The sequence below is a fragment of the Buteo buteo genome, chromosome 11 (genome assembly GCF_964188355.1).
Source record: "Buteo buteo chromosome 11, bButBut1.hap1.1, whole genome shotgun sequence".
Taxonomy (NCBI): domain Eukaryota; kingdom Metazoa; phylum Chordata; class Aves; order Accipitriformes; family Accipitridae; genus Buteo; species Buteo buteo.
Genome location: NC_134181.1, coordinates 37,113,176 through 37,132,333, shown reverse-complemented (window position 1 = coordinate 37,132,333; position 19,158 = coordinate 37,113,176). Strand labels below are relative to the sequence as shown.

The window sequence follows — 19,158 nt, the reverse complement described above, 5'->3', positions numbered from 1 at the left end:
TTGAAGAATAAGAAAATGCACAATATAAGTGAAAAGAAATATTGAAACAACTGTCTCTCTATGCCATACCATCAGACCTAAAATGAATTTAAGTTTGTACACTTGATAAATCATTGTAACCTAGCAGAAAATTGATAAACCAAGGACCATCAAAAGATTGTTTTGAATAGCCTCTAGTTCAGCCATGCATAGCAATCTGTCAGCCACGGGACTCTGTCTGCCCATCCTCCTTAATTAGGGGTGCTGCGTAGTGCAGCATCAGCTACAAATCTTCTGGTTCCAAGAGCTAATAATGTCCTCAGATAGCATGGGCTTAATTAAACATCTTCCAGACATTTTAGCAGACATTTCCTGCAATAATCTTGTTTAGTAACAAACTATTAAAAAGAATTGACAGAGAAGAAATATATCAAGTTGTTACAGCAACTGAAGTTATTTGGGCCAGAATTATATGTCTGCAATTAAGGATTCTGTAACTCTGAGCAATTAAAATATCACTTTATTTGAAAACTAATTAATTCTAAACACATATTTTTCCCATGACAAACTTTTATGATTATTTAATTTATTCTATTCTAATTACACTTTAATTAATCTACTCTTGTATAATATTATACTGTTATTCTGGCATTTGACCAATGAAGACAATAAATTGATTGCAGTTCCGTTGCACAAGAGCAGAAACTGTCATGCCAGTTTCAACACCACATTTATTTATTTGTCTGTTCTATTACTTTTCTTTTCCTCCCACAGGGCATAGGAACATAAAACACAGTACAAATTGGATGACATTTTGTCTTCTATACTTTTTTCTTCAAAGTGTGAAATATAACTTAAGAGTTTTTAGTATTAAGGAAATGTATATGTAACATGATATTACATAATAAAAATATAACCTATAGGATATTAACTTATACTTCTAAAATACATCACTCAATGACTTATCAATTGATTCCTGATGTACAGGACCATGTCCAGAGCTGCTAGAAACAGACGTACCATTGACATTGAGCTCTGCTCAGGATCTGGCCTGATACAGTCAGCAATAAGGGAGTACAGTCAGCAATAAGGGAGAAAGGTAATAAGGGATAGAAAGAATAAGGGACCAAAACCCATTTTCATACTTACCTTAAAATTACATTCATTTCAGTATCTCAGTAAGTTTTACAAGACGCATTTTAATTTTGCATCAAGTTACCTTAGATTCAACTAAAACAAAAGTACATACATTCTTTTCTTTCTCTATAAATACTAAATTTGGATTAAACTCTGATAGAAGAAATATATACATGGAATTAGTAGTGTTGTATTTTATTTTGCTTTGGCCATACTTGAAGTAAAAATGACTGTCATTTACAGTCAGAAGTCCTCAAGTTTCTTTGAATATGAATGTCCCTGAAATTCACAGTTCTTGCACATTTGGTGGGAGGAGATACTGAGTAGTGACTCTTATGAAGACACAATGAAGCAATTGCCTTTTCATGCACTTTTAAAACTTCTGCTTGCGTTCCTTGCTGCATGCTTTCTTCTGCTTATGAAATAACCCCCTATTGTATATGCCTTACCAAGAGTGAGACGCCTTGCAGAGGTAGGCAATTAAATTAAAATGTACTGCAAGTTGAGCTCTGACAGTGCTTTCCAAAATGTTTACTTTTACTTTAATCACGCAGTTTACATTTCATAGAATGAAAAAGACAAGTATAAAATACTTTCACAAAATATGTATTCATTAGAAGAGGAAAAAACGTCTGCACTTAATTGAACAGACTAAGTACTTTACCAGCATTGCCATAGTGGGCAATACACTTATATTAGAATATTGTACCTGTTTCCTACCCCCCATGTTTATATTCTCAACATTTGTTTCATAACATTTTAAAAATATACTTTGAAATTGCAAATAGCAAACAGGATAAATTGATGTAAACATAGGAATATTAAATAACCAAAGGTAATTCCTATTTGTGTCCAGCTCATACTTCGAATTCCAAATTTTGGATCTGATCTACACCCATCCAAACTGCTAGATGATATTGGTGAGACTGCTCAAACGAGGAAGGGTTTGCAGGATTCATTCATTACACCAGTATTTTATAAAGCATTTTCTCTTTGGAAGGTTTCTGCTTCTGTGTAAACTACAGCACGTCTCTGAGACCAGCATTATTATGGGTCATTCTTTGTAGATGAAGAAACTGTGGCAGGGATTGTAAGTGACCTCCCAAGGTGGCACAGTCACTAGAACTGGGGTTAGGACTCCACTCACTGACTCCAGGCACAGACAGTCCCTTCCTACAGCCAGTGAGATTCACATGCCACATCATACGTTAAGAAAAAGCAATGTGGACAGTACATTAATCTGCATCAATTCATTAGACTAAAACTTTAAATCCTTATTCAGGTGAACTCTCAAGGACAGAAGCAACTGCGTTTCAGTAAAGAACATACCATTTGGTACCCACATTTTCTCCAAGAACCCCTTCAGTATTTAGAAAAAAGGGAAGACTTAGTGTTATGTATATCACTGTCGTGGTTTAACCCCAGCCAGCAACTAAGCACCACGCAGCCGCTCACTCACTCCCCCCCCACCCAGTGGGATGGGGGAGAAAATCAGGAAAAGAAGTAAAACTCCTGGGTTGAGATAAGAACGGTTTAATAGAACAGGAAAGAAGAAACTAATAATGATAACACTAACAAAATGACAGCAGTAGTAATAAAAGGATTGAAATGTACAAATGATGCGCAGGGCAATTGCTCACCACCCGCCGACCGACACCCAGCCAGTCCCCGAGCAGCGAATCCCTGCCCCCCCCTTCCCAGTTCCTAAACTAGATGGGACGTCACATGGTATGGAATACACTGTTGGCCAGTTTGGGTCAGGTGCCCTGGCTGGGCATGAGAAGCTGAAAAATCCTTGACTATAGTCTAAACACTACTGAGCAACAACTGAAAACATCAGTGTTATCAGCATTCTTCACATACTGAACTCAAAACATAGCACTGTACCAGCTACTAGGAAGACAGTTAATTCTATCCCAGCTGAAACCAGGACAATCACTTTTAAATACATGAGTCAAAGTTACAGATAATAAAGTATTTTTATGCTGCAAAATATCCCTCAAAATTCAAGCTTAATTACTAATAGTGTGTGTCATTTGTCTATTAGGACTCCCATCCAATACAGCATAAGTATTTGGATAAGCCAAGTCACTGGAGAGCAAATTAGTCCAATAAATCTAGTAAGGATCACTATAATTCCAGTGCAAACAGGAATGACATTTACAAGGCAAATATTACCTGAATATCAAATAATAATAAAAAAAGTTTATGTTAACAGTTTAGGCTAAGCTTACAGTTTAGATACAAACCCACAATTGTTCTTTCATGCCAGGCTGATCACATAAATCTATATCCATTTTGCATAACCACGTAGGATGCATTAATTAAATATGTTCATCTCCAAGGCTCTGATATAAGAGTAATCATATGTTAAACAGTTAAGTTGTTAAAATGTGAGGGACAGTAATAAAAAGCTGTTCCTGCATTTAAAAGCAGTTGAATATTGATGATGCATAAGTCCCAGTTTCTAGTACTGATTGTTTCCTATGTCTGCAATGTTCTGATCAGTTAGTTGCTCCAGGTTTTAAGGAGTAACGCTAACTACTTTTTAGCAAACTGAGAGAAATAAAACCAAAGTTACAGAACAGAGTTACATAGTTTACACCTGTAACTTCAAGCTTCACTCCTCTCATCCACATAAACTACTCCTGACCAAAAATAGTGAAAAATGCAAAACTGTTTTCACTGCCTTAATTTGAAACTTTGAACAATTCTGCAGTACCTGAACTTGAACTCCCAGCCTTTGAATATGCGCTGAACAGCCCCCTATTGTACCGCACTTTTATGCTGGCAGGAACTGAAGTGTCAATCTTTCATCAGATAATCAGATTATGTCATGTTCTGACCAAATTCATTAGGAAAACTTTTACCAACCCTATTATCTCAAACCAGAAAATCCAGATCAAAGTATAACCGATTCTACAGCACAATAAAACTGTTATAAATATTTAAACACTAATTAAAAGGCCTCTTTTGTTAAAAGTAAATAAATAATTGAAAGCTACCTCTTCTTATAAATGCTATTGAATACAACCATATTTATCTCATGGCTCTCAGAAAAGCAGGACCTATATATGGTGGAGAGTGGGAAGAAATGCACTTAAAAGCAGTCATTTGAGAAGATGGAGGGTTGCTAGACTTTTAAATCATTTGCCTAAAGTAAGTCACACTATGTGTTCATTCTAGTGACAAAGCATTAACCCCTGAATGTCTTTGTTAACTCCATTCATATTGGACAATTGTATCTACTTACTTCATGCAGATGTACTGGTGGATGCTATATCCAAAAGGAGAGTAGAAATACTTTTTAAGGAAATCCTACATCAATGAGGAATTTATCAGTAAATGCAATTATATTGCAATTTGTTTACTTCCTAAAATATGCATGATCTTGTCTCCTAAAAAGGTAAATAACTAAGTTTGGCAGATATATTTTCTGCTTTTTGAGTAGATATGACATCTGCATAAAACAAACACTGAACGTGAGAGTACTAAGTATGTCTCCATTTCAGGTGGATAACAAGCATGGCATAAGACGGAATCAAAGAATTCATATTGATATAATTAACAGCAAGGAACTGAGTTTAGATTAATCCATGAGCAGGACCAGCAACAACAAATAATGACAGGACAGTCCTCAATATTGATTTCACGTATTTTTCAGTACTACAATCAGATTCTCCATCTGTAACTCAAACTTTAAAAGTATGATAATTTACGGAAAGGAGATTAATTTAGCCATTTTGAGTCAAAGACGTATTTCATAGCTTCATCCCAAATCCTGTATATTGTTAGGATCCCTTTCCCCTTTGAAGACTTAGTGAATGATTGAAGCTTCTACTTTCTGAGAAACAGATAACACAAGACTAGTAATCTGACTCTAAGCCACTGGATAAAGGCAGTTTGTTTCCTCTTAGCCCATCTGTCAACACCTCTTCAGTAATTAGTCCTAATTATTACAAAGGGCTAGCCTCCCATTCGCATTATTAAATCAGAAATAGTATCATAGCCAGGTATCTTTCAACGCCTACCAGACTGGCGACCTTCGATTTCATTGAATCTTCTATCAGTATCCGCCTTTGGAAGAGCCTCAGCAGTAATTTTAGCATCAGCTTCAAAGATGCAGATCCCACAGTGGAATTCCAGGGATGCATTCATATACACACCCACATCATGTGACAGGAGAGCAAGCAACACAATTGACCTTTGCATTGTTCTCTAAACTCCCGTGATATAAAACACACATCTCTATTTTATACAATAGAACTGTTTTTTGTCTGCATGCTTAGAAGTGCTCCTTTGAACTAAATGCTGGTAGGAAAAATAGTGAAACTGTGTCTATAAAGATGAAGGTCAAATCTTTGTTAAGAAAACAATACATCTGAAACTTTTTTTCAGATCAAGATATATTTGCAAGAAGTAAATAGTAACTAAAAATATGCATAAATGTGTGAAGAAGATTTAAAAGGTTTCTTTTGTTTATTTTTGCCCTATAGCCGAAGTACTTCCCGAGAAAACTGGAAAACAAAAAGGACGATGACATCAAAACTCTCATGGAACCAAAGCTCAATTAGCTGAGGCTTTAGTCAGACAGTTTTAAGCTCTTCATTTGTGTTAACATTTATTTAACTGAAACAAGAGAAAAAAAGATACTCTTAAGAACCAAACACTCAATTTCTTTTGATTAAAAGCCAAACATGTTTCCCAATAGCACTTCTGAGACCACTAGTGAGGATTTGTTTACACTGGATTTCTCATCAACAGCAGAGCACTACCAGCTTCCTCAGACACAATGAGCTGACCTGAGCTGCACTGGTACAGTTTATGGCTTGTGTTAAGTATCTCTACTAAAAGCTTGTGCCCAGAGCAGAGGAGCTACACAAATATTCAAAAGTCTCCATGTAAACAAAGCCCACATCCTCTAATTAAAACAGAGAATGTTTTTGTTGATATGCTTAATGTTTCAAAAAATAAAGCATAGAAAATACTTTTTTTTTTTAATTTTTAAAGAACTTTTCTGTGTCCTATATTAAAGTGAATTAGTGACTCCCCCCCCCGCCCCCTTTGCAGGTCTCCTCTAAATGCTGCTGATGCTGATAACAAACAATATCTAAATAAATTAAAAAAAAAAAGATATAAATAATAAAAGAGCTAGCTACTGTATAAGAAGCAGTAGCCTAAATATTTAGGGTTTGACTGAGCGATCAGGAGTTGGGCAGGCACTAAACAGGGTGCATGGGGAGGATGCCCAAACCTGCAGGGAAGTCACTGCAGATCTGTGGTGTCACTAAAGCGCAGTGCCTGGAACAGAGACCATGTCCCAAGTTCTGGGCCCCTGATCTGTGGATGTGGTCAGCCCAAAGTCCCTCTTTTGTCTCATTCTCTCAACTTGGCCTACTTGGAACTAGCACAAAGACATCTCAGTAGCACACAGTATTGGAGCATGAAGAAACTACTTTGATTCAGCTTCCTGCATACTTGTCCTGCATACCTTCCTGCTAGAGTACTCATGGCACCATACAGCTTCACTGCACCTGGATAGCTTTTTACTTCAGAGATAACTAAAACTCACTGCCAAGAAAAATAAACACACAAACTTAAAATTCATTTTCCAAGTTGTACATTTTCCAAATAAATGCCATGTTAGTAACATGCACAGTAACAGGCAGCCATTTCACTATCAATGGATCAGACTTTAAAATATATGAATATTTCAGGTATCAACAATGCAGTATTAACACACTTGCTACCAATTTTTCCTTGATTATCCTTATGAGAATTCAGTGTATTAACAATAAGAACCTTTCAAAGAAAAACATTGTATGGCTCTAGTACTGCAGAAAAAAATGCCCTGCAGGGTCAGACAACTGCACCACCTAGCCTAGTATCCTGTTTCCAACATGGCATAGTGGCATGCTATTTAGAGATGCTACTTAGAGAAAAGACAGAAGCCTCACTGCTTTTGCAGTCCATTCCCCCCCATACTCCTCCATGCACAATTCCTGTATTAATGATATTACAGGACATGTAATTTCACTGTCCATTTGTAGTTCTGCTGTCTATGAAATTGTCTAATCCCTTTTGCACCTGCTGATACCATTGCCTTCACTACCTCCTGTGGTAAAAGATTCAGTTTCAGAAAATGAAGGAGCATTTTCTTTTATTTGTTTTAAACTGATCTCCTACTAGCTTCACTGACTGCCCTCTAGTTCTTGCATTGCATGATTTGGAGGGCAACAGTTTCACAGTCAGCTTTTTCATCGCTTTCTTGATTTTGTAAATCTCAGTGATAAATATCTAAAGAGTACCAGCCTGTTCAATGTCTCCTCATATGGACAGTTGTTCCATTTCTCCCAATCGTTTCAGTTGCCGTTTTATGCACCATCTCTAACTCCACTAAATCCATCTGGAAAAGTAGAGACCTGAACATAGTACTTCAGATACGAGATGAATGAGCTTTTCCTTGGTAGCAAAATGACATCCTAGACAAGATAGATCTTCACAGACCTCAAAAATCACATGTCACTTTCAAGAGAGAAGTTACTTCTTTCTGCAACACATACAATTCCAGCTAATACACCTGGCAAAGGAAGTTATCTTTGCTCTCAATAGTTTAGGATTCCTGCTGCAGGGCAAGCCAACAGAGAAAAGGCTAAGTGTAAGTGTACTGTCCAAGGATCTGTATCCGGAAGAAATAGCATAATATTTTAATAGCACTTCCCAAAACACCTAGACTTCCTGGAATTACTAGTTAAAATCCCAGAGGAACTGGGGATATGTTCTCTGTCCATCCAAGCCTAACAGACTGCTTCCTTACACCACTGTGTATCTTTCAAGGAAGAATTTTAAAGGTCCTACCCACTCTACATCAATGCTTGAGAGCTTTGGTCCATTCTTATAGCAATAAGCCCTGTAGCTTCTCTTGCTGGCTTGGGCCAAAATCCCTCTAATACATCATGCTAGCAGCTGCTTCTCTCCATTCCCAGCTACATGCAGTTAAGTGGTATATTTTACAGTAAGCCAGATCCTTACCGATTTTAAGGTTACTTTGTACTATGCGGAAATGTTGGAGTGGCAACGGGTTGCCTTCTTCCCTTGATTTTCATTTCATGTCATTAACTTTCATGGAAGTAAAAGTGTTTGGGTCAAAAAGAGGCAACAATTATAAAAACATATGTGCACAATGTAATCTCAAAAGAAAAAAGAAATCAGACCCCAGCAGGAGGAACAAAAGGAAGTATATCTTTGTTCCAGCTGCATGAGCGACCCAAGCACTGAGTAGACAGTGCTGGAATCTCCCCAAGACTGTGCACACATCGCTGCAATGTAACCACAGCCGTGCCTTGGCCTCGCCTCTGCCACCACATGCCCAAGTCTACCAGCAAGAATCTACTGGGACACAGGAGCCATATCTCCCTGTGGTCACCCAGAAATGCTGCTGTCTCAAAATGGCAACGAGATGGATGGATCCCATGGCCTTTATCTGGCAGTTTTGCCCAAGTGCAGAGAAAAAGATGAGGCCCCATGTTCCCAGTGCAGTCCTTGCTGGAGGAAATGAGATGTGGATTTCATGGCATTGCTAGCAAACTACCTCTGCAAATCAGATACTATTTCAATACTACACATTAGAATGTTTTATATAAATGGACTTCTGCAGTTTCTTCAGTTCCCACTAAGGTCCAAAATACTTATATATATCAATAATTACACAAAGGTAGCACCACTAAACTAATACCGATTTTAAAGAGACTACTCACATAGTGAAGATGTTCACACACATCTGCAACAGCCATGGAACATTTACTTTAGCTCTCTCAAACACAAAAGTCTTTATAATAATGTGTTTTGTATAAAACCAGACTATAGTTTAACCTGCAAGGTCTTTGGTATGTTCCTTTTTCAAGTCTGCAAGTACTAGTTTCAGGGAAGAAGTCTGTGCCAAAGTATATTATACCTACTATGGCAATAAATTCTTCATGGATGAGGTTTTACACATAAATTACCTTCATTTGCAGTCTCTGAATGCTCTTCTAAATTTTATGGGATAATATGAATTATAAGCACCCATGTATTTCTTGTAGGTATAATGTGAGACAGATTTTTTTCTACTACATGCAAAAGATTATGCAAGTGAGTTGTACTCTACACCTCTCTCCCCCGACTTGTGTTGAACAAATGTGATAACACAGACCACTCAGTTGCTTATGAGAAGTGTACAGCCTGCTGTAAAGATATGTATGTATGAATTAGGTCTAACTAGGACTAAATATGAATCACATGGTTAAACAAAAGCATTAAAAATACCTGAAAGGTTTTTTTTCTAAAACTTATAAACTTAGATTTCTTAATCTGTTATTTCTTGGTTTAGTTATTGGTACATTTATGGTTTGGCAAAATAACTCCTTTTAAATAAATTGTACATTTAAAGTGCACAATTTATACTTAATTGAAGCTACCACTGTAATCTTTACAAAACTTGGCTGGATTTCAGTGGCTGGGCTTTAGGTATTTTGCTGGTTCTGCTGGATTTTTAAAACTCTAGAGATCTGGGAATGGAATGAGTCTGTTCACTGTTATTATTAGTCTGTAGTAAATACTGTTGGTGACCCACTGGAACCTAAATCCTAGCCATTCTTCATATATCTGTTGAACACTGGGTGCTTTGGAGTCAGTTCATACACAACACTTGCCTCAGAAGCAAAGTTCCAGGTATTCACAGGAGCTCTGATTTCAGGAATCACTAGGAATGTGATCTGGCAAACAGTACCCAGACCTCAATTCTGCAAATTGCTCTACCGCCACTATCTAAATCAGTGTAGTAGTTTCAAAGGTTTCACAAGAACAGGTCCAGGATCAGCCATTTTTCTGCAAGGACACATTCTTGGTCCGCTACATTAAACAGCAACAACACTTCAAAATGCACTACTCACAGCCACTGAAACCAAGAGGCAAAACACAGCAAGAATGGTATAGCTGGTCTGGGAATGCTTGCCCAGCTCCCACAACAGCGGGGGAAGGATCAGGCATGAAGGCTCATCAACAAGATCAGACAAAAGAGAAAACACTGAATCATATTAAAGTAATTACCAGAAAATAAGACTTCTGTAAAATATTTGCAATCAGCTTGTTCAAGCCTTCAGGCTCAGTCTTGTATTGGGCTGCATGTAGCGGCACCACCCCAGGAGGTGCTCCAGGAAGAACGAGTGACTCAGAGTCACAGTTCCTCCCTGGCTCCCTTCCTCTCGCATGGGAGAACAAATAATTTCACCCATCCTGAATGCAGTGTACTCCCACGGTACTCCTAACTAACTTGATAGTACAAAGCGCCATGGCCCTGCTCCCTCTCTGCTTGCCCTACTTACATGACAGTGAAGGAAGGATCAGGCACAAAGACCCCACTGTCTCTCCACCCCATTGTCTCTCCTTTCCCATCTCCCCACACCCAAAACTGCTGTCTAAAGCGGCCATATGGGACATATTTACTTCCCACTTCCACCCCAAGGTGCTACTATGGACAGGAATAATCTAGCATGGAGATAGTATCAGCATGAAAGAGAAGAGAATCCTTGTTAGGAAGAACATACATTGTCACTAGATAATGATAACCACATTTAATGGGCACAAGCATGAAGGCACAAATTTCAGACGTTTTCCCCTTATTTTAAAAAATAGGGTGTTGTTATAAAAATGCCCAATTACATCATCAGGCACTACACAATATTTATAGTATAAAATCACTATAGTTAAATGCTAAGTGCTGATTTCAATTATTTAGCAGTGGAGCAATAAAATAAGCAAGTGCCTTTAAAATGTTATTTTCACAGAGTTATCACAGAATACAAAAGGAGCTAAACAATGATGTGTCAGGACCTTACAGACACCCCATGGTAAGACAGGAGATTTAAGGTGCGAGGATTCTCAGGCCCAGTGTCACAATTAAGCTCTGCGTCCCTCAGATCCACTTTTTTGCTGCAAGCTTACAGTGGAGCTAGTATTTGGGAAGAGAAAAGAGTGAATTTCTGCCCTGACTGGGTTAGAGTTTCCATGTCACCTTAAAACTGGCCACTTGGGAAACACAAAGGCTTATATAGACACTAAAAATATTAAAAATCTGAAGCAGTGAGGTAGTTCAGTCCACAGTGGCCATGTCTGCACATGCCTCTTCACTGAAGGACCTGGGCTGTGTTCATTAGTGTTGGAAAACCTTGCAAGATTATATTAAAAAAATCATTTTCATTGGAAATCTAGTTCCAAAACATAACCTTTATTGAGAAATAGCATCCAAAATATAGGAAATAAAGGATATTCCCAGTAGATATTTTCAATAAGCTACCTGTCATAGAAGGGAAAAAAAGACTGCAATATTAAATATTACTAATTCCATTTGGGGGCTAAATAACAGTCCTGGACAAATGGTGATAAAAACATCCAGCAAGCAGGAGTGAAGCCGTGGTAAAGCAGATGCTGTACTGTCCTTAAGCAGGATGCAGTGCACACTGTCCTGAACAGGGATACCTCTGTCAGTCAATGAAGGCAAAGTGGCCATGCCACCTCCCTTCCTTCTTGGTGTAACTGATGTTGCTTAAAGGAAAGACCTCCAGCACAGCTCCAAATCTGCAAGGCTCAAGTGCTGGCAGTGTGCCAGACTCACCAATACAGGGAAAAATAATGGGTGGCTGTGGAGCTCCTAGACTGCCTTCACCTCAGCTGTGATCCTTGCAGAAGTTGGGATGAATGACACTGAAAAATTCTTCACATTTGGCATTAAGAATTTTTTTTGTCAAAATATAGAATGCAGCTCACCTCCATTCATGTTGCTGATAAACTTTTGTTTTTTCTAGGCAGATTTTCAGCTAAACAAAAACTGAGCTGGAAATGTCCAGTTCAAACTAAATGTCCTGTAAACTAAATACAGCTGATTATTCTTTGCTTCCTTACATGCTTCTCCTTTACCAAGAACAAAACACAACTTGTTGAAGAACACATTTTGAAGCAGGAATAATGACCATTCCCAACCCCACAGCTCCATTTTTATTATAAATAAAAAACCCCGAAGGTCTTCCATTAGATTCGGGGGTTGGGAGGGAGTGGGAAGAATGATGTGTTAAGCTGCAATGGAGGAAGTACACACGCCAACTGGAAAAACGGACTATAAAAAGCTTTTCTTACACAAACACTGGAGGAAGGAACCAACACCCTCAATTGTTGAAGTGAAAGGTGGGGGGCCTAAACACACAACTAGAAAAAAAAAAAGGTAAAAATTTAAAAAGTCCTGAATGTTTCACATTTTCCCCAATTACTCTCAAATTTGAGAGTCTTGTTTGATAAGGTCAAACTTACCAACAGCAGACCTGGCAAATCTCATGCAAAGAGCATAAATGCTGTATAACAATACCAGGCTGGAGACCGTTCTGCAGTTAAGAGTGTGTATCACCTGTTTATGTGGCACAGCACTATGGACTCTCTCCCTCTCTGCAACCTATTGCAAGTAGGGTAGAGCTCTCTACACCTAGAACAAGGGATAAAACTGCAAAAGAAAGGCCAGGGTGCTGCACTGCAGGAAAAGTATGTGCCACCACGGCAAGCCAATTCTGCTCCAAGGGCCTCTACTAACCAGCAGCATCCCCAGCTGCAAGTCAGGAACACATCCCCTCCAGTCACACAGTAACATGTTTGCCCAGCTGGGAACCAATGCAGCATCATCTCTTATGTCAGAGGACAAAAGTATCAAAGGGTCTAAGGCAGATAGAATAATTCAAAGTACAGCTTCAGAAGGTCAAACAGGCCCATCACAGAAAAGAAAATTTATTAGAGCAAATAGCTAAATACCGGCAGGCCAGAAATGCAATTTCTAACAAGGCAGATTGAGGAAAAAGGAGGCAGACAGTGAAGCTGGCTGCACTGATCAAACCTCCTCTGGAGACACTGCTGCATGGGCCTTTGCACTGTGCAACACCCAGTCAGAACCAGCCATCACTGATACAGGCTTATACACTTCCACATCGCAAGCAACAGCCCCATACACAAGTATTCTGATCCCTAGCAGACATAGTCTCTAAGAGATACAACCAAAAGACAGCTCCCATGATGATCTACTGCCTCCTCAGTAGTCTCATATTTTTCCATTAAGGTAATTTTCCTTATTAGTGAAAATATATTGGCTCATGGCATTTAGCAAAGTCATAACCTTCTAGTTACAGAGCTTGAACTTATCAACAATTATTTAGTGAGTGCAATGGAGCTGGGTCAGAATGTAGATACATAGTACATAGATTCTACTAATCTTTACAAAATCATTCCTTTCCCAGCCAGCCACTGTATAAAAGGACATAAAACTGACCTCAAATTAGGTAGAGGTTTGGCTTTGTAATGAACCTGTAGCTTCAAGGTAATTTCACTTAAAATTTTTTTACATGGTTTTAAACATCTACCATTTATAAATGACTAAAAACTAAAACCAGAGAAGACATCACACAATATTCAAGTGGAAGCAGATAGCCCACATTCTCTCCTGCCCCCAGAACACATCAAGTTGTTTTAGAATTTTTTAAAATAACAATTAGAAACACACTAAACACTTGGACACAACACAGATGTACCAATCTGGGATAAAACTGCATTCTTCTTCCTCTACTGCTTACTTAGCAAAGGTGTTAGCATTGCTTTGCCCAGGACAACAAAGATAGCAAGCTTTGGTATAGCTTAGCACTTAAAACACCAGGAAAGTCAATACAGAAGAAACCAATCTGCTTTGTCCCTAGTATTAATGGTCAATGCAAACTAGACCAGGATACGGGGTTCTTGAATATGTTTTCTTTATTCTCCAGAAGGCACAAGAAGTTTTGTGATAGGCCGTTCTCCCTCCTGACTTCAAACTGAGAATCCATGGCTTTACAGAGGTCTGCACAGGCATGGCTCTGAGCAACCCCATTCCTAGATGGCTCCTATTCTCCCACTCTTATGTCTGTACTCACTTTATCACTTTGTCTCATTGTTTTGGGTGGGTTTGTTTTGGTGTTGGGATTTTTTCACATTAAGTGTGTCCATGGGTCTTCTCCACAGCTCACCCTGTGTACGCTTAAAATCCTTGATATATCTTGTTTGCAGATCTACCTCTTCCACCTCCTAACACTAACTAGGACTTTTTTCCCCTCAGTATCACCACTTTCTCACGGCACAATTGGCACTGTAGACTACCAACTGATTCCTGACAATTTATTTATATGTGTAGAGCATCATGCAATCCTACAATGTGAATAAAACAAACAAAAAAAATCCTTAAATGCTTACACAATTCTCCTGTTTCTAGTTCTCAAGAAGTTACTTTCTTGGTATTCAAACTCAAATCCTGATGATAGAAACTTGCATCTTAAGGAGAGGCAAGTAGAAATTCCTCATCAATTGAACAAGTTGAGCTATGCTTCTGGGTACATATTACAATATCTTTTTCGCATCACACCTACTCTACTAAATATACAAAACACTAAGCAAGTGATAGTTTTGTCAGCCACCAGCTAATCAAATGAAAAATTATTAGGCTTAGAAAAATAATAAAAGCAGAAGCCAGCTGTGCATTTGTTGGATGAAAATCCCAGTGTCTCCCATGTTAGCTCATGTGTATTTCAATTTCTGGGAAGAAAATAATGGGAGTTTCTCCACCCTTTCTCATGTGAGCCATAAAACAGATTTATTACCTAGGATATATTCTGTGTTTTCTCCTGAGGAAAAAAGAAAGTGGTGGAACAAGTTCATTTTTTTCCCTTCTACAACTAGGATTTTCTTTATTATAAACACTGAGCTTAATTTTGGTATCATATGGCCCTTCTATTTAATGCTCTGGTCACACTTTTTACCTTTCTAAATCTTGAATTGTAGCATTTTCATTTCAGCGGGGAATCTACAGCTGCTCCAGCTGTCTGAGTGCAAAAAGTCTGTCCTAAGATTCCTATCTGGTATGTTTTAAAGCAGAATCCTTCGCTCCCCTAAATCAGAGAAGTTTAGCTTCTACTGAAAACTATGGAATAACAACAACAACAAAGCTAAACATTAGTGTGTGTTTCTTTTGAAATAGTTCTTGCTCAGCTTTACCTTACGACCAACAGTTACCCAGCAGCTCTGGGAAACTTAGACGGTAAACTCAGGGGTTTAGAACAGGGTTGCATCTCATCTGGGAAGGTTTTCCTGTACAAATTACTATTTTTTGACTGTAACGGGCACCTTCTGACCTTTAAAAATAAATCATGAAAGAGAAAATTTGCTGACTAAAAGATTTTTTGCTCCTAAGACTCCTAATTTGCTTACAGTATGATGTTACAATTCTGAAGACCTGCAATGGTAAATCCATTTATAGAAAAGGTGGTTTCCCCTATAACTTTCACTTTTGAGATGCAGAAGAGACTGATTCATATTCTAAATGCTTCTGAATCATGACATAGCCTGGATTCTCCAGTTTAGTGGTCTGGAAACTTTCAAGGCTAATATATGCCTTTTTAAAAGAGATCCAGTAATACCTCTTTTTTAAAGTAAATCTGTTGACTCAAATATTTGTAGCCTAAACGTGCTCTTCAATCTACTCTTGATAACTAGCACCTATTGTTTAATGAGTCACTTTTCTCAACACGGCAAACCTGACATCTCTTAAAGTTCCAGTTCTTTCAAATAATCCTATGCCATGTGAACACTTACACCAAGTCATAAATGCCATTGAAACAATTTTTGAAATGATGAGCTATGCCATCATTAGCTGCATATAATTAAAATGTACCATAGGAAGTGCATTCATTACAGTTGTGAAATTATTTTTATTGCTTATGAGCAGCAAAAAATTCCACTTTTTATCACACAACTGTGCCAGCACAGAGCTCAAAAGGAAGCTGGCTTGCTTGGGCAAAAATTGTGCAGGTTTTTTCATAGATTTATTTCTTTCTCATTGCTTTGTGATCACTTTTACTGCTCCACAGAGAACGACAATTTGGAAAAAAAACCCAAACAGTAGCTAAAGTAGTTTTCAAACTATTACTAATTTGAAACCCTTCATTTGCACTACCAAGTATATTCTAGTGCAGTCAAACTGCATTCTTACAAAGAAAGCCTAAATCTATCCACATAGATATTTTGGGGATCAAAACACTATTACTGCTACTAAAGTTACCTTTTTCCTTTATACAGACATACACACAAATGTCTAATACTATGCTGAGGTTTCAATTTGTACAAAAGTAATGTATCAGCATTACAACTCAGAAGAGATGTCCAAAAAGGAAAGTTCAGCCTTTTTATTTAATCATTACTACGTTTGTCTTCACAAACCCAGAAATCTCACTGACCTACATCTATAACCCAACGCAGCTACAACAAAACAATTTATTACAGAAGAGTAGCGATAGTAGCTATTTTCCCCAATGAAGACAGTGTGTCATAGAATATAATTTTGGAAAACCAGAATCTTCAGCATTAAATCTCCCATATAAGATAATTAGAGATGACTGGTTTACAGCTCTTACTGTTCCAATGAAACTGTATGTTGTTATGACTGAGCTTGCAGAGAAATACTACTGAAATTAAAAATAGATGATATGCAAACACAAAACATAATATAGCCCGATGTACTATGTGATAGAGCGCCAAAGAAATTGTCTCTTTAGAATGTAAGAACATATACGTGTCAGTAGTTCAGCGTTTCTTTGCAAAAAGAAATTCACAGTATTCTAAAATGGTCAACAGGATCAGAAAAGGCACAACATACCTAGACAACAGATCTGTTCCCTAATATGTTACAATTCTAAAATTGTAATTCTAATGCTTTAAAATAACTCTCTACACCAATTAACCAAAACCAGACTATCTCATATTAGAAACTGGCATCTATTCCAGTGCATGCACCAACATAATTTCCATCTGCAGAATCTTTATAACTGATAATGACACATCCAAGCCAGATGAAACAGAGATAGATTTCCTGATCACAGGATATTTTTATGACAAGAAAAAACTAGTTTACCTGTAAATCAATAAAAATGTTAACAGGAATCATTAAAAAACAAGACGTTATTCCAGTATTTAAAATGTAATGATTTAGTTAAAAATAAATAAAATGTCCTTTATACTCCATGTAACTTATGCAGACAGGACAAGTTATTAATTAAATGCTTCCCAGTCATGGAGCCCTCTCTAAAAGCCTCACAGAAGTGCTACTAAAATTGGGCGCTGGTGGAAGGAGTTTTGCAAGAATGACAGGTCACAAACAGACTCTTCAAAGAAGTGCTCTTCAGAACAATTCCCAGAGAAAAAGTTACACACAAATTTCCATCTCTCATGTCTTCTGTTTTCCAGAGCACACACCATGTCTGGTTTTTACCTTGTTCATTTCAAAATGAAGCTATTGAATGTGGACATTAGATTATTTTCTACCATAAAGTGGCATATAAAGGAGTTGTATAAGGCAGTTTCTTCATTTCAAACCACCATTACATTGAGAAGAAAAAATATACAATAAAAGAATCCAAATGTCAGATATCAGTATGCAGATGTCATCCAAACACTGCAAGGTTACATGCAGAATGCCAGCTACATCCATAAAATGCTACATAGCAAACAAAGCGCCCGTGCTGAAAAGATCTGTAACATAGACTATGTCTCACTTACTTGCTAACTGTGCAATACTTTGCTGCAGATCAGACTGCCAGTAGAGGGAGCAAAACCAAGCAAGGCCCGCTACACGAAAACTGAAAACACCAATGCTGCCGCTCCGTGAACGAGGAGCGGCACACCTAGGTTACGTACTATGCGAAGACAAATGAGCGGTCTTGATCTTTTTCTTTCCCCTTCAATGGATCAACCTGTGAAAAATCTATTAAGGCAACGTTTCCTTCGTTTTCTGATATTAATCTAAGTTAAAAACCTAGGGATTCGAATCAATCTGTTGAAACGAGGCTAGTTTTCTGGATTTCTGTCGGCTATATTAATTATACCGCCACAGAATCAGTCTGGATGAAAGGAACCTCAGGAGGTCTGCAGTCTGATCTCCAGCTCAAAGCAGGGTCAGCTATGAGATGAGACCAGGTTGGTCAGAGTTTTATCCAGTTGATAAATGCAATATTATTTTTTCACATTACTATATGTATTATTAACAATACCATGTTTTACTTTTGTAAATGCTTTCAACTGAAGGGTATTAAAGCGCTTAAAACACTACTCACCAACAAGTCCTCCCGAGGACTGCCATTACAATTTTGCAGATGATGGGGGGAAGACAGAGAGCAATCACCAACCCACCTGAGGCTATGCTTTCCTGGGTACAATACTCAGTAGATGCAGTTCCCTGCCTCACCTTGACCTGCTCAAGCAGCGTTTAGGTAAGCTTGTTCACTAACGCTTACTTTTAAGTACTTTAAAAACACTCATTTCTGTTGGTCATAAAAGAAAAGCACTGGGATTATTATGGAAGAGTTGTAAAATTCAATACATTAGAAATGTAAGCTCCATTACAACAAGGTTTGGTATTTATGGCTCACTGATACTCAATATTTGATCGGGTGTACTCTGAAGTCAAAGCACAAGGCATTAGCGTTACAGCTGCCAGAAGAGACCTTGCACGGAGACTCTCCAGGCAAACTGCTCCAGAGCAGCTTAACTGCAATTAAGTAGATGCAGACTCTAATAAAAATATTACTTTTCTCTAGTAGAGGCCTCACGTCAGCCACAGACGCTACATCTCCCTCAAGCCTTCGTCCTGTCTTGGGCACCTTCCCACCCCCACTCGCTCCGCTGGCCGGGACAAACTCCGCGTACCCCTTCCCAGCGCCGGTGACCGGCACGGGTACCCGGGACGGGACGGGACGGGACAAGCCAAGCACGACCGCCCGCACAGAGCGGCCACGGTCGCCGTCGCCTGTGAGAGGAGGCGCGAGGCAAGCGGGCGGGCGATAACGGTCGCCCCCCGGCGCGCGCGGCGCCGCACGCGGCGGCCCGAGGCGCCCCGCCGTTGCCGTGGCGACGCCCCCGCGCAGGCGCACACTCCCCCTGACTCGCCCGCCCCCACCC

General features: G+C 38.7%; 1 protein-coding gene across 4 annotated transcripts in view; it reads right to left on the bottom strand.

Moving 5' to 3' along the window:
• GNB1L (G protein subunit beta 1 like) overlaps positions 1–19,158 on the bottom strand; it is a 45,028-nt gene that overhangs the window by 25,577 nt on the left and 293 nt on the right. The window contains exon 1 of one of the 4 annotated variants that reach the window (XM_075041557.1): positions 18,315–19,098. The exons of the other annotated variants lie outside the window; for them this stretch is intronic. The gene's annotated coding sequence lies outside the window, so the exon portion shown is untranslated. Of the gene's footprint in view, positions 1–18,314; positions 19,099–19,158 lie in introns of those variants that run through there. 4 annotated transcript variants of the gene reach the window in all.